The sequence below is a fragment of the Mesocricetus auratus genome, unplaced genomic scaffold (genome assembly GCF_017639785.1).
Source record: "Mesocricetus auratus isolate SY011 unplaced genomic scaffold, BCM_Maur_2.0 Super-Scaffold_6730, whole genome shotgun sequence".
Lineage (NCBI taxonomy): Eukaryota > Metazoa > Chordata > Mammalia > Rodentia > Cricetidae > Mesocricetus > Mesocricetus auratus.
In genome coordinates this window covers 37449708-37462665 of record NW_024429184.1, presented here as the reverse complement: position 1 = coordinate 37462665, position 12958 = coordinate 37449708, and the positions used below count along the sequence as shown (strand labels likewise).

Genomic DNA, 12958 nt, shown 5'->3' with positions numbered 1-12958 from the left:
AAGAGATTCAGTGAACTAACTGACGCTTCAAGTGACAGGAATCCAAAATGATTCAAGGAAGTGAAGACTTTAGATCATAGATAGGGCCTACAGCTTTAGGAGATTAACTCAGTATATACAAAAAAGGCTCATATCCAGTAGAAGTAAGCCATCTGTTTATGTTCATTGAAATATTCATGAACTGTACTCCTGATTTGATATGATCATATTTTTTCAAGCATGCCACAAAATTGTAGAATATAACATATTCTTTCTGTATATGACTTTTGTTGAGTGGGGTATTTGGATAGGATTGTGGTACATGCCCCACATCTAAGACACATTTTGAGATATTTTGTCATTTAGGAGACAGAACTTATGCCAAAATTCAAACAGTATTGTATACCAATTGTAACTAAATCAGGATTGGCAAGTATTTGCAATGTGATTCCTAATTATGACTAGCAACGGGCTAGTTCTCACCTTCCTCTTGGTTTATGTCATTGGCAAGTACAAAAAAAAACTGAAGAATAGCATAATAAACAGGGCATCTGAGATAAATTCTAATGAAATATATGAAACCTTATTAATTCTTGGATTTCATACTATACTTCTGTGCTGCAAAACCAAATTAATAATTCAAGAAAAAAAATCTATTTTCCAAGTTACTCCAGTCTCTGAGGAAAACATCAATGTTTTTCATTTTTATTTTTGAGATTATAATAGAATTACACTATTTTTCCCTTCCCTTTCCTCCCTCAAAACATTCCCATAAGCCCCTCCTTGCTCTTTGTCTTTCAAATTCATGGCTTTATTTCTATTAGTTGTTGTTTTATGCATATGTACAGATAAATATAACCTTATCAGACTGTATAATGTTACTTGTATGTGTGTTTTCCAGGCTGTCAATTGGGTATTGGATAATCAGTTAGTGAGAAGGTACTATGTTCTTTCATAATCTTGTTCCTTATGAAACACTTGGCATTGATTTGCAGCCTTGAGGTCCATAACTATGTGCAAATATTGACTTTTTTAATGTTATAGGAAAATATTTAAAAGTCCAATAGTGTTTTCATGATTAGCACATTTCATAAGAAATAATTCTCATTAAGTATGTAGGTGTACACCTACTGTCCAAGCTACATGGATTGCTTGATATGACAAAAATGAGAAGGCCAGTACCACTTGAACTATTTTTATATACTTTTTAAAGAAATCATAACTTCCATTATCAAGATTCTTTTGATTTTCATTTTTTGGTTATTAAGTATATAGCAAACCAAAATATAAAAAGAGACAGACTAAGAAATATACAAATCAAGTGTTCAAGGCATTCAGTAGAAAGGAACTTTGAAAACTGAAGCAATCAGCTGTGTTTTTGAAGTGAGCTTTCCTCCAGCAATGAGCTATCTATATCTGAACTTCCAGTTTCTCTTTCCCATTCTAGGCACATTTAAAAAGGAAACAATATTTTTTATTCTATGAAACTTTCATACATATATACTCTGTATATTGATCATATCCACCACCACTACCTCTTTCCAATTTCTGTTAGTGCCTCCCACCACATCTCTCTCCCAATTTCATATTCTTCCATAATTTTTATTAAGAAGACCCCTGTCCAGCTAGTGCTGTTCATATGTACATGGGTTTGTGACCATTCAATAAGACATGAATATCCTACTAACAGTCGTATCCTCAAAGGCTTCAGAGGCTCCTCCCAAAATTTTCAAGATTACTAATGTTTTAAATTCCAGTTTTATAACAACATTAGTTTTAGAAAGAGAATTCCATGGGCATGAGTTTGAGATAGGCCTGGGCTACACAGTGAGAACTTAACATAAAAAGTAAGTCAGAAAGATATATGGTAAAGAACTTCATGTAGGTAGATCTAAGCTGACCTGTGTCCATGGACCATTGGAATTAATATTTATAAGATAACAAAAAATAAAAATTATCTACAAATTCAGTGCAATATCTTCAAGATATCAATGCCATTCTTTACCTATGTAAAAACACCTATATTGAAATCTATTTGAGAGTTCAAAAGACTCTGAAAGAGCTGAAGAAATCATGAACGAAAAGAGAAATAGTGGGGGCATACTGATATTACAATATACTAGAGGGCCGTGATGACTAAAACAATATAATATTAGCATAGAAATAGACTTATATGTTGGTGGAATAGGATAGAGACATCAGAAGTAAGCCTACATAGCTACAGCTATCTGATTCCCAAAACAGGTGTTAACAGTACATGAAGGAGAAAAGGCAACTTTTTCAACAGATGAAGCTGAGAAAACTTGATGTCCTTGTGTAGAAAATAAGAGTAGACCTGACTCCTCTGTACAAATGTCAATTTAAAATGTATGAAAGATCTTAACGTAACATCTGAAACTGTAAAAGAAAAACAAGATTAAGACATGATCAAGTATTTTCTGAAGATGACCCCAGTAGTTCAGGAAATAATAAAAATAATTGACAAATTACACTGAATGGAATTTAAAAGTTTTTGGAAAGCAAAAGAAATAGCAGAGTACAGAAATGGCTCATCTTCCAGAGGTTTACTGTCTAAAATATGAGGAAAACTATAAAAGCTAACACCAAAACAATAAGTAATCCAATAAAAAATAGCAAAATGATCTGAACAGATACTTTCTAAAATACAAATAGCTGATAAATGCATTTAAATAAAACTGTTCAACATCTTTAGCATCATGGAAATGGAAATGAAAACTAGGCTGAATTCCTCACTCCATGAAAACACTTTTAGATGGATAGATGATAGACAGACAGACAGACAGATAGATAGATAATTGATAGATGGATATACAAATGAAAGATGATAGATAAATGATGGAAAATAAATAGATGATAGATAGATAGGATAAATGACAGGTAAAAGATAGATAATAGATGACAGATGGAGATTATAGATCAATAGATGATATATACATAAGTGATAGATGATAAATATAGATGGATATATGATAGATAAATGATAGATAATAGAGGATGATTAAGATAGATGATAGATAGATAATTAATAAATAATAAATTATAGATACTAGATAGGTGATAGATATGTAGATAAATGGATAGATAGATCAATAGATCATAGACATATGGCAGACAGACAGATAAGGATAGGAGTGGGAACTGAGGATGAGAGTGCTTATTTGTAATCCCTGTGTTTAGATGCTGAGGAAAGAGGATTGTCATGAGTTTGAGGCTGCGCTGGACCACAAAACAAGCACAGACCAGTCAAAATTGCATAGAAAGACTCTGTCTCACAATAAAACAAAACAATAACAACAACAACAGCAAAAGTAGGTTAAAAAGTCAGAATACAAATGTTGGCAAGAATGTAAAGAAACTAGAACAAATGATTATGCACTATCAGTTAAAATATAAAACAATATAGCCATTATATAAAATAATGTGTCAGTTCCTCAAAAAAATAGAATTGTATGTTCCGCTGTACCATCCCAGGTTTGTAGTCTAAATGAAGTCAGCAAATAACAAAGATACCATCACCCTCATATTTATCATTTATATAGACACAGCAGCCAGGATATGGATCAATCTAGGAGAATGCCAACAGATAAGCGCATAAAAAACACATGGCAATATTATATATATATATATGTGTGTGTGTGTGTGTGTGTGCATATATAGAGATATAGATATAGATATCGATATATAGGTATAGAGAGAAAGCAATATTCAGGTATGAAGAATATTAAAATCTTGCCACTTTCATGGAAATGAATGGAACTGAAGGTTATTATATTAGGTATAATAAGCCATAGTCAAAGGGCCAAGTATCAGAAGTTTTGCTCATATATGAGATCGAAAAAAAGTAAAGACTTAGAAATAGAAAACATACTTTTAAGGAATTATAAATGGACCTTGAGACTAGAAAGATGGCTAAAGGGAAAAAGGCACTTTCTGCCAAGAATACAAACCAGAGGACATTCCCCAGAACTCATATATGAAAGGAAAGACCAATACACAGACACAGACACACACACACACACACACACACGAGAGGGGGGGATGGATGAATGGGAGGAAGGGTGGGTGGATGGATGGATGCATAGATGGATGGATAGAATGATGGTAGAAAACAATTTAACTAGGTTGTCCAAGAGAAAGGAGACATGAGGTGAGGGCAATCAAGAACATTAGAAAGTATGGGTTTGATCACTGCATTATTGTGAGTTAATCAACTATTTTAAATATATGGTAAAATAAAGCATTCACTCATAAGAGATAAGAACAGTAACAATTCTGCAGTGTCACAGCTTGAGTTTGAGGCTCTCATGGCTGGCTGCATTCCTGACTGAAACATTTGTGTTAAGAATGACACTTTGAGCTGCAAATATCGTTCTTGAACTCTAGAGACCGTTAAGTTCCAAATTCTCAACTTGCTTCAGGATTATGAATGCTGAATCTACCATATGTAGAGTGTAAAAAAAAGTGTTGTCCTGCTTGCTTCTGTTCAGGGTGGCAAGCAATTCATTTAGTGCCTCCATCAAAATGTTCATCAAGAAGCCAAAAGCAAAGCAAATGGCATTATAGAACCCAGTAGCGGGAGCACACATTTAGGGTTCTCTAGTTTATAACTATAGTTCTAAAGTATGATGTGGGCCAGGTGTTCAGGTTTGTTTCTTCTCTTTGCTGCAAGACACAGAACCACACTCTAGGAATTTCCTCACTGGAAAATGTATTATAAACTATTTGGCTCTTGAACAAGTTTATAAATATAAATGTCAGAAGAATACTATACAGTCATTATTTTAAAAAGCTAGTTTTTTAAGATTTATTTATTATGTACACATTGTTCTGTCTGCATGACAGAAAAGGGCTCCAGGTCTCATTACAGATGGTTGTAAGCCACCATGTGGTTGCTGAGAATTGAACTTAGGACCTCTGGAAGAGTAGTCAGTGCTCTTAACCTCTGAGCCATTTCTCCAGCCCAAGAGCTAATCTTGACAAGATGCTTAATCTGAAAGAGATAGAAGAAAAACTGAAAAAGCAGTTAAGGTAATTTCTAATAGCAGAGATTTAAAAGATGACGGTATACTAAGAAAATGGCCGTGGGAATGATGCGAGTACAGACCATAATAATCATTTACAATACATGAAAACCAAGGTTCTAATGACAGTGAGATGGGGAAGTGGGTAGGAAGGGGCAGGAATAAGAGAAGCTGACTGACAGGAAGATAGCCTGAGATATTCACAGTTTGGGCATCTCTAGTTAAGGCAGGAAGAAAAGGTGGAGCAGAGGGTTTGGGGTGAATGAAGAATGATAGATGACACATTTATTCCTGAGCACGTTGCATTTGAGTTTCCTTCAACTAATCCATGTGGAACTTTCCAGAAGGAAATAAAGTCTGGGTCTGGAGCTTAGAATAGAGATTGGAACTGGTCACACACTCTTGACAACATATGGTGCATTCTAGCCTTTCCACTTCAAATTTATTTTCAACAAAGAAAACAAGCCAAAGAGAATGTGTGTTTATTTTTTTCTGTGATCATCTGTCCCAAAAATAGAGGTTATCTCTTTTTATGTAACTTGTTAAAACATGCTGAATTTCTAAGAGAGGGAAAAAAAGACAATCCCAAAAGACTACATGCATAATGACAACTTCAATTCTATGATATTTTTAAATGACAATAAAATAAAAAGTTTCAGAAATGGAGAACAAACTAATGGTAACCAGGGTTGGACAGAGTACTACAGAAACATGAGTGTTATTATTAAAGAGCAGCGTGAGGGAAGTTTGAGGTGACAGAATTGTTGTATACTTGGTGATGTGACTCCATGTGGTTAAATTACGTATAACTAAACACACACAAAGGCAAGAATAATCAGGTAAGACTGGGGTTCATGTTGACATGTTCTATCAGGGTGGCTATTTTGGTTGTGACACTGCACTGTGGTTTCTAAAACAAGTACCACTATGTCAACTGCATTAAAGATATGGAGGATTCCTACAGTGTTTCTTATGAATGTATACCAATATAAAACTATTTCAAAATAGAAAAATCCTTTTTTAAAAAAATATTTAAGCAAGGTAATTTTGAATGGAGAAAACAATGTACAAGGTCTCTCATTTTTTTCTCATCTAGCCTCAAGTTCTTCCTTATTTCTGGAAAGGGCTTGGGGCAACCTTGTGAGAACAACAAGGTCAGAATAGAGAGAAACTATTTCTCAAACCTAAAGATTACTGGCCTCCATTAAGATGGAGTTGGTTAAGCATATTGGAGGAGTGGAGAAAACAAGAGAACAAAAACAAACTGAGTAAGTCTTGAGGCAACACCGGGTAGCTGGACTGAAGACCATCAATGTTCCAGTGGAAATCTTACTACTATAACATTTTTAAGGAATCAGGAAGGGAATAGCAACAGATCTCTTGACCACAGATTCCCAATCTTGTATGATTCATTGCTATCCTGTGCTAATCAACATAATCATTAGAACATAAAAGGACATTCCTAGGACAGCAACCAGCATCTTACTCAGTGCTATACATAGAAATGATTATCCATTACCACATATGTTCATGGGAATATCCAAATTGCTCCTAATAGTCCAGCATATTTATGAATACCTATAAAAAAGGATAAAATTGGGAGTTCAGAAAATTGCATCCATCTATGGATATTTAAGGAATTATGACACATGGATCATCTTGAAACCTCCCCACTCCCCACCCATGCCGATTTGGCTACCTAATTTCCTAATTATGAAATCTGAGATACCATTTATGTGGAAGGGAGTACACCTAAACTCAACATCAAAAATCCTCCACTATTCTCCAACCTATTTTTTGAGATAGAGTCTTGCTCAACCCATAGTTTATATTGGATGGGGGTTGGGGCTAGCAATTGAGCTCAGGGTATTTGCCTGTCTCCATTTACAGCAGTGGGGTTATAGACATGAGACACTATGCCTGGCTTTTTTAATGGATACTGGGGATCCATACTTGCATTCTCAGGCCTGCAGAGCAAGTACTTGGAGACAGGCTATCTCCCATCTCCAAACCTGAACTATCTTCTATCTCTTTTGCATCACCAGAAAAATCTTCTTTAGTGACTGGGCGGTGGTAACACACACCTTTAATCCCATCACCCAGGAGACAGAAGTAGGCAGATCTCTATAAGTTTGAGAGCAGCCTGGTCTACAAAGTGAGTTCCAGGAAAGGATCCAAAGCTACACAGAAAAACCCTGACTTGAAAAACCAAAAAAAGTCAAACGATGCCTTTTAACTTTAAGAGGCTAACCACACAGAAAGGTAAAGGAACTCTCCATAAAACCCATGGGAAAGACTGTACACCTCTTCCTTGGATCCTTTCTAGAGTCACGGATGAAAAAATAAAAGAATTGTCTCCAAAGTTCTACATATAGAATTTCTGTGTTACGGAACAAAGTATGATCAAGACAACTGAAAATTTTTTCAAAGCTGTGAATGTAGTAGAATGTGCTTCTTGCAGATGTTTACACAGTTCAAGTTTCCTATTACTACCACTTGTATTTCTGTACCTGCTTCACAATCTGCATAAAGAATTTGTTCTTCATCTCCTCTACCTGTCCAGGCATCCACGTAGTGGTGGCACATCTATTTCCCTTTCAAAATACTCTTAACCAGATGTCTAAAATAGGGTTTATTGACTTTCTTAAGAAAGAAAGAAACCAACAGACAGCGACACTCTCCAGCCATATATTACTATTTGGTGTTTTACCTTTGCCACTATGCCGCTTTCACTGCACCTACAGCATTGGTAATTCTTACTACCATATGGGTATTAGTTTATGATAAAAATTTTCCAGCTCTGACACTACTGCATGTAGCATATATTGACACCTATATTCATAAGTAGTCATCATGAACATGCAACCTCCTTCTCCCTGGAAAGTCAGTTACTCTTTTATCTGGATGAGACAGCTCTGTCAAGATGGGCAAGATGATCTCAAGATGTGGGGAGAGCTCTTGGAATTGTTCTTCTCTCAGTTTTCATTTGTGAATGCCTGTGTTGCAGGAAAGTGAGATTATTTATTTTGTAAACTTTAAACGCATTTAATATGTAATTCAAAAGATTTTTATATTTTTTAGTAAAAGTAATTTTTGTACTACATACTCTACTATGGTTCCTCTCACTCAACTCCTCTCAGATCCTACTTCCTCTCCCTTTCTTGTCTATTTCTTCAAAAAACTAAGAGCTGCTCATTGCAGATGTTACTGGTCTACCATTAGCAAGGCTTAAGTAAAATCACTTTGGCTTCCTGGTGTGATTTCAGAAGGTAGTTCACACTTTAGTGTGCTGAAAATATAACACAAAGCAAGAGGTAAATTTATGCGTTGGTTATTTGATACTTGCTTTAGACAATCATTGTTTATTTTGATGCTGTGGTGCTGAAGTAGAATAAGTAGAAAGATTAATTGTTTTATACTGCTTTATTGACTTACCAATAAATAAATAGGTGTTTGTACTACCTATTAACCAAGCATAACTTCACTTGCTTCCTAGCATAAAATGATCTGGAGAAATATCTGAAACAATGGGCCATTGCCTTTAATAACATGCTGACTGTCATGTATGCTTCTGTAAAATCTTGCTTGTATGATTCCCCACTTTGTGGTTTTAGATTAAAGAAAGAAAATACAAACTGGCTCTGACATCAAAACCCTTGAGGAGCTATCCTAGTTTGGGTCCACCAGTGACCTCGGTCTCTTCCACTGCCATTGATGTGGGAGTGTTTATTCCAGAAAGATTAGTACAATAGTAGGCATTGATGTGCATAAAATAAGAACAGATGTGATGACTAAATTGGGGGACTATTTCCAAAGAAGAGAGTAGCCCTGGTAACTGCTACCTTCCCCCGGCCCCCCCAAAAAAACTTGTGACAACTACATTCAGGAAAGCCAAGATCTGGAGTAATCAGGTGACCAGTGTCTCACACTAACAGTCTAAATAACTTGCTGTCAAGGAGCACATAGCCAAAGCACACCCATGGGAGTACAACAGAAAATAGAAAACTATCAAGATAACTGTAATTACAATCAATCAATGAATGGCATGGAAAACATCAATGTGGCCAGTGTTGGGAAGGCAACTAAGAGAATGCAACCACAGCAAACACATTTCAAAGAAAGAAATCTAGAGGAGAAAGGAAATAAAATACTATCAAAATGCTAGCCATCATAATTACCCAACAGTAAAAGAACAGTTCTCAAGTTAGATTCTTGGGCCCTTAACCGCCAGGGATAGTAGGAAACTGAACAAATTTAGACAGGTAGTTCCAGAAAGAGAGAGGCAGGTATGCAGCTGTCCAAACAACAGGGTCTACACAATTGCTGGCTTGCTTCAGAAAAACTCCAACTGCTGTAGAAATTTAATTGTTAAGGCAAACGAGGGTACAGAAGGCACCAAGCAGGAATGAAGCCTGATTCTAAAAACTCAGATTGCTTGTTACATGACCCCAAGTCATAACAGGCAATTGGGAAAAAAATCCTATGTGCATATAGCAAAGACTCATCGATAAGTCTGCCCCAAAGCAGAAAAACAGTTCAAATGAGAGGTGTGGTATAGAACAGAATTCAAGGCATGGAAACTGTATGTCAATGATAAAAAAAAACAAATAATGAGGTATAGTAATCCATTTTTTAATGTTTTAACACAGGAGACTTCTCTATTTATTTCATGAATCCAGTAATACCCTAACAAAAATGAGTCAAAGATATTACAAAAATTATATGCCAGTATTCCTTATAGTAAAGATACAAAATAGTCAACATAGTATTAACAATGTAATTCAGTAATATGTAAAAAATACTATAATCACAGTGGAGTATTTTTCTGAGGATATAAGGCAGGCCTAATATTTGGAAGTCAATCAGTGTAATTCATTATATTATCTAGCTAAGAAAAGAAAACACCTTAATGATGGGGGAAGTCCTTCTGTATATGTTTCTCTTTTTGGTTGATGAATAAAACACTGTTCAGCCAATGAAGCAGGAAGATAGGTGGGACTAGAAGACGAGGAGAATTCTAGAAAAGGTAGGCAGGAGCCAGCCAGAGATTTCATACTGCCAAAGGAGTAACATGCCAGATTACGGGTAAGCCACAGCCTTGTGGTAATACATAGATTACAGATATGGCTTAATAATTTAGAGAGAGCTAGCCAATTAGAATCCCAAGCCATCGGCCAACAGTTTCATAATTAATATAGCACCAGTGTGCTTATTTGGGCTCAAGGTCAGCAGGACCATGTGGGACAAGAAAACCTACAGCAACACCTTAATGATATAGTTTGGATGTGATTTGAATCATTCATAGTTTCACATATTAAAGGCTTAGTCCAAAGGGTGGCAATACTGGGAAAGTAGATCTTTAAAAACCTAGGTCTAACAGGAAGGACCCTAAGTTCCTGGGAAAATATTCTCAGAAAGAAACTAGGTTTTTTTCATGGTAGTTGCAGCAGGTTCTGTGCTTCCTGGTTGAGAAATAACCCCTCCTCTCACTTGTACTACCACTGTGATGGGACTGTCTCCCATTGGGCCTTCAAGAGAGGCTGACCCAAGACCCCCTGATCCAGGACTTTGCATCACTAGAATATAGAGGGACGAAATTTCATAAATGGTTTCATCATACATTGTGTTGTACTAACACAAACTGGCTACCACTCATTGCAAATGGTACAACAAAAAGTATTTGAAAATACCTAATGTGATTTTTAAACCTTATAAAAATGTGAATAGAAGGAAATTGCTCAATAAAGGGATCTATATAAAATATACTGCTAAGACAACAATATACTTTCCCGTTACATTAAAAATAGACTCTTAGAAACACCAGAGACCTGAGGACTGCACACAGCAGATCCGGATCCCAGCCGGACTGGATTCAACCCGCTCAGAGACTGCCAGCTTCCAAGTCCCAATCTCCACCCACCCGGGGACAGGGGAGGTGAGGCAAGTCAAAATTCTGGTGGCCTGAGCAGAAACACCTGAGACCTGAGGACTGTGCACAGCAGATCTGGATACCAACCCCACCAGGATTCAGCCCACCCAGAGAATGCCAGCTTCCAAGTCCCAATCTCTACCCACGGGACAGGCCAGGTAAGGCAAGCCTAACTTCCAGTGGCCTGAACAGAAACATAGGAGAACTGAGGACAGCCCATAGGGGATCCGGATCCCAGTTCGACAGAATTCAACCTGAACAGAGACCGCCAGCTTCCAAGTTCCATTCTCCACCTACAGGACAGGTGAGGTGAAGGTCCAGCCTACCCAGGGTTTGCTAAAGTTCAGATACTAGGACAGCCTCCATCCACGTAAGAGGAAAGCCACCATGGTATTGGACCTGCTCCCACCCACTGGAAAGGAACCGTGGTCACATATGCATCAGAGGAGGAAGAGACTCCTTCTGCACCCACAGGAAGAAATGATGAGAAGGAGACAATACAAAAACATACCCACCAACAGAAAAACCAATATGACACGGCCAGAAACTAGAGAATTTACAACCACAAGACCTGAGCAGACAATTGCAGAAGAAGCAGATGAGAAAGACCTTAAAAACAACTTCATGAAAGTTAAAGTTCAACACAACACAAATTTCAGAAACCCTACAAACTCATGGAAATTAAGTAATGTACAATTGCACCACTCCTGGATCAAAGAAGAGATAAAAAAGAAATTAAAGACTTCCGAGAATTCATTGAGAATGAAGATACAACATACACAAACTTATGGGACACTTTGAAAGCAGTGCTACGAGAGAATTTCATAGCATTAAGTGCCCACACGAAGAAACTTGAGAACAATTACACTAGAGAATTAACAGCACAACTGAAAGCTCTAGAACACAAAGAAGCAAATTCAGCCAGGAGTAGACGCTAGGAAATAATCAAATTGAGGGCTGAAATCAATAAAGCAGAAACTAGGAAAACAATATAAAAAAAATCAATGTAACGAAGAGTTGGTTCTTTGAGAAAATCAACAAGATAGACAAACTTTATCCAGACTTACGACAAGCAAATTAACAAAATCAGAAATGAAAAGGGGACATAACAACGGACACTGAAGAAATCCAGAGAATCATCAGGTCATACTTTGAAAACCTGTACTCCACACAATTTGAAAATCTGAAGGAAATGGACAATTTTCTGGATAGGTATCACTTGCCAAAATTAAATCAAGAACAGATAAACAATTTAAATAGACCTATAAACCCTAAGGAAATAGAAGCAGTCATCAAAAGTCTCCCAACCAAAAAAACCCCAGGGCCTGATGCTGCAACGATAAACGGCACACTTACTGAAAATAAAAATAAGTATTTATTGTAGAAATTACTCACAAGAGACAAACAAGTAACCCAGATGAGCCGAGTAGTTTTCCACCACCAAACTGGAAGCTGGAAAGCCAGAAAAAGAGAGCGAGACATTCGTTGTTCAGTCTTTTATACCTTCATCCGTAACGCCCCTAGTCATGCCCAAAAGTGGGCCTGGCTAGTGACATAGTTCACCGCCTACATCCGTATACGTCTTTAGTCATGCCTAAAGCAGGTGTGGTTAGTGGTGTGGTAAACCGCCCTTTTATTACCTCATCTGTATGCGCCTCTAATGAGTCACATGGCTAATGGCGGAGTTCTGTTTTCCTCCTACAATTCCCCCTTTAGTCTAAAAAGGATATTTAAACTTAAAACAACTAACTTGTGTCAATGAAAAAAATGTATCAAACATCTATCCCATCTAAACCTAAATTTATCTGAAAGAAACACCCAAGTCTGAATACCTCTTTCCAATCCCAACTCTAAAATAATTGAAAACTAACACTAACAGGTGTAAACTATCCTATAATATCAATAGTAGGGAGAGAGGGCATGGAATGCTCAAAACTACTTCCTGCTGGGATGGGACGATGACAGTATCAGGGGGACCTGTGAGAAGAAAAATGTTAGTGTAACAAAA

General features: G+C 36.8%; 1 long non-coding RNA gene and 1 other non-coding gene across 2 annotated transcripts; one reads left to right on the top strand and one right to left on the bottom strand.

Annotated features, from left to right (window-relative positions):
* Positions 1-4855: 4855 nt before the first annotated feature.
* On the bottom strand, positions 4856-12403 carry LOC121137934. Its single transcript, XR_005875195.1, has 3 exons — positions 12346-12403; positions 6541-6599; positions 4856-4990 (listed from the first exon to the last, which is right to left on the bottom strand). It is a non-coding gene; the product is annotated as an uncharacterized LOC121137934 (long non-coding RNA).
* Positions 7247-7357, top strand: LOC121139056. The gene has a single exon (XR_005875910.1). It is a non-coding gene; the product is annotated as a small nucleolar RNA SNORA26 (small nucleolar RNA).
* Positions 12404-12958: the final 555 nt, after the last annotated feature.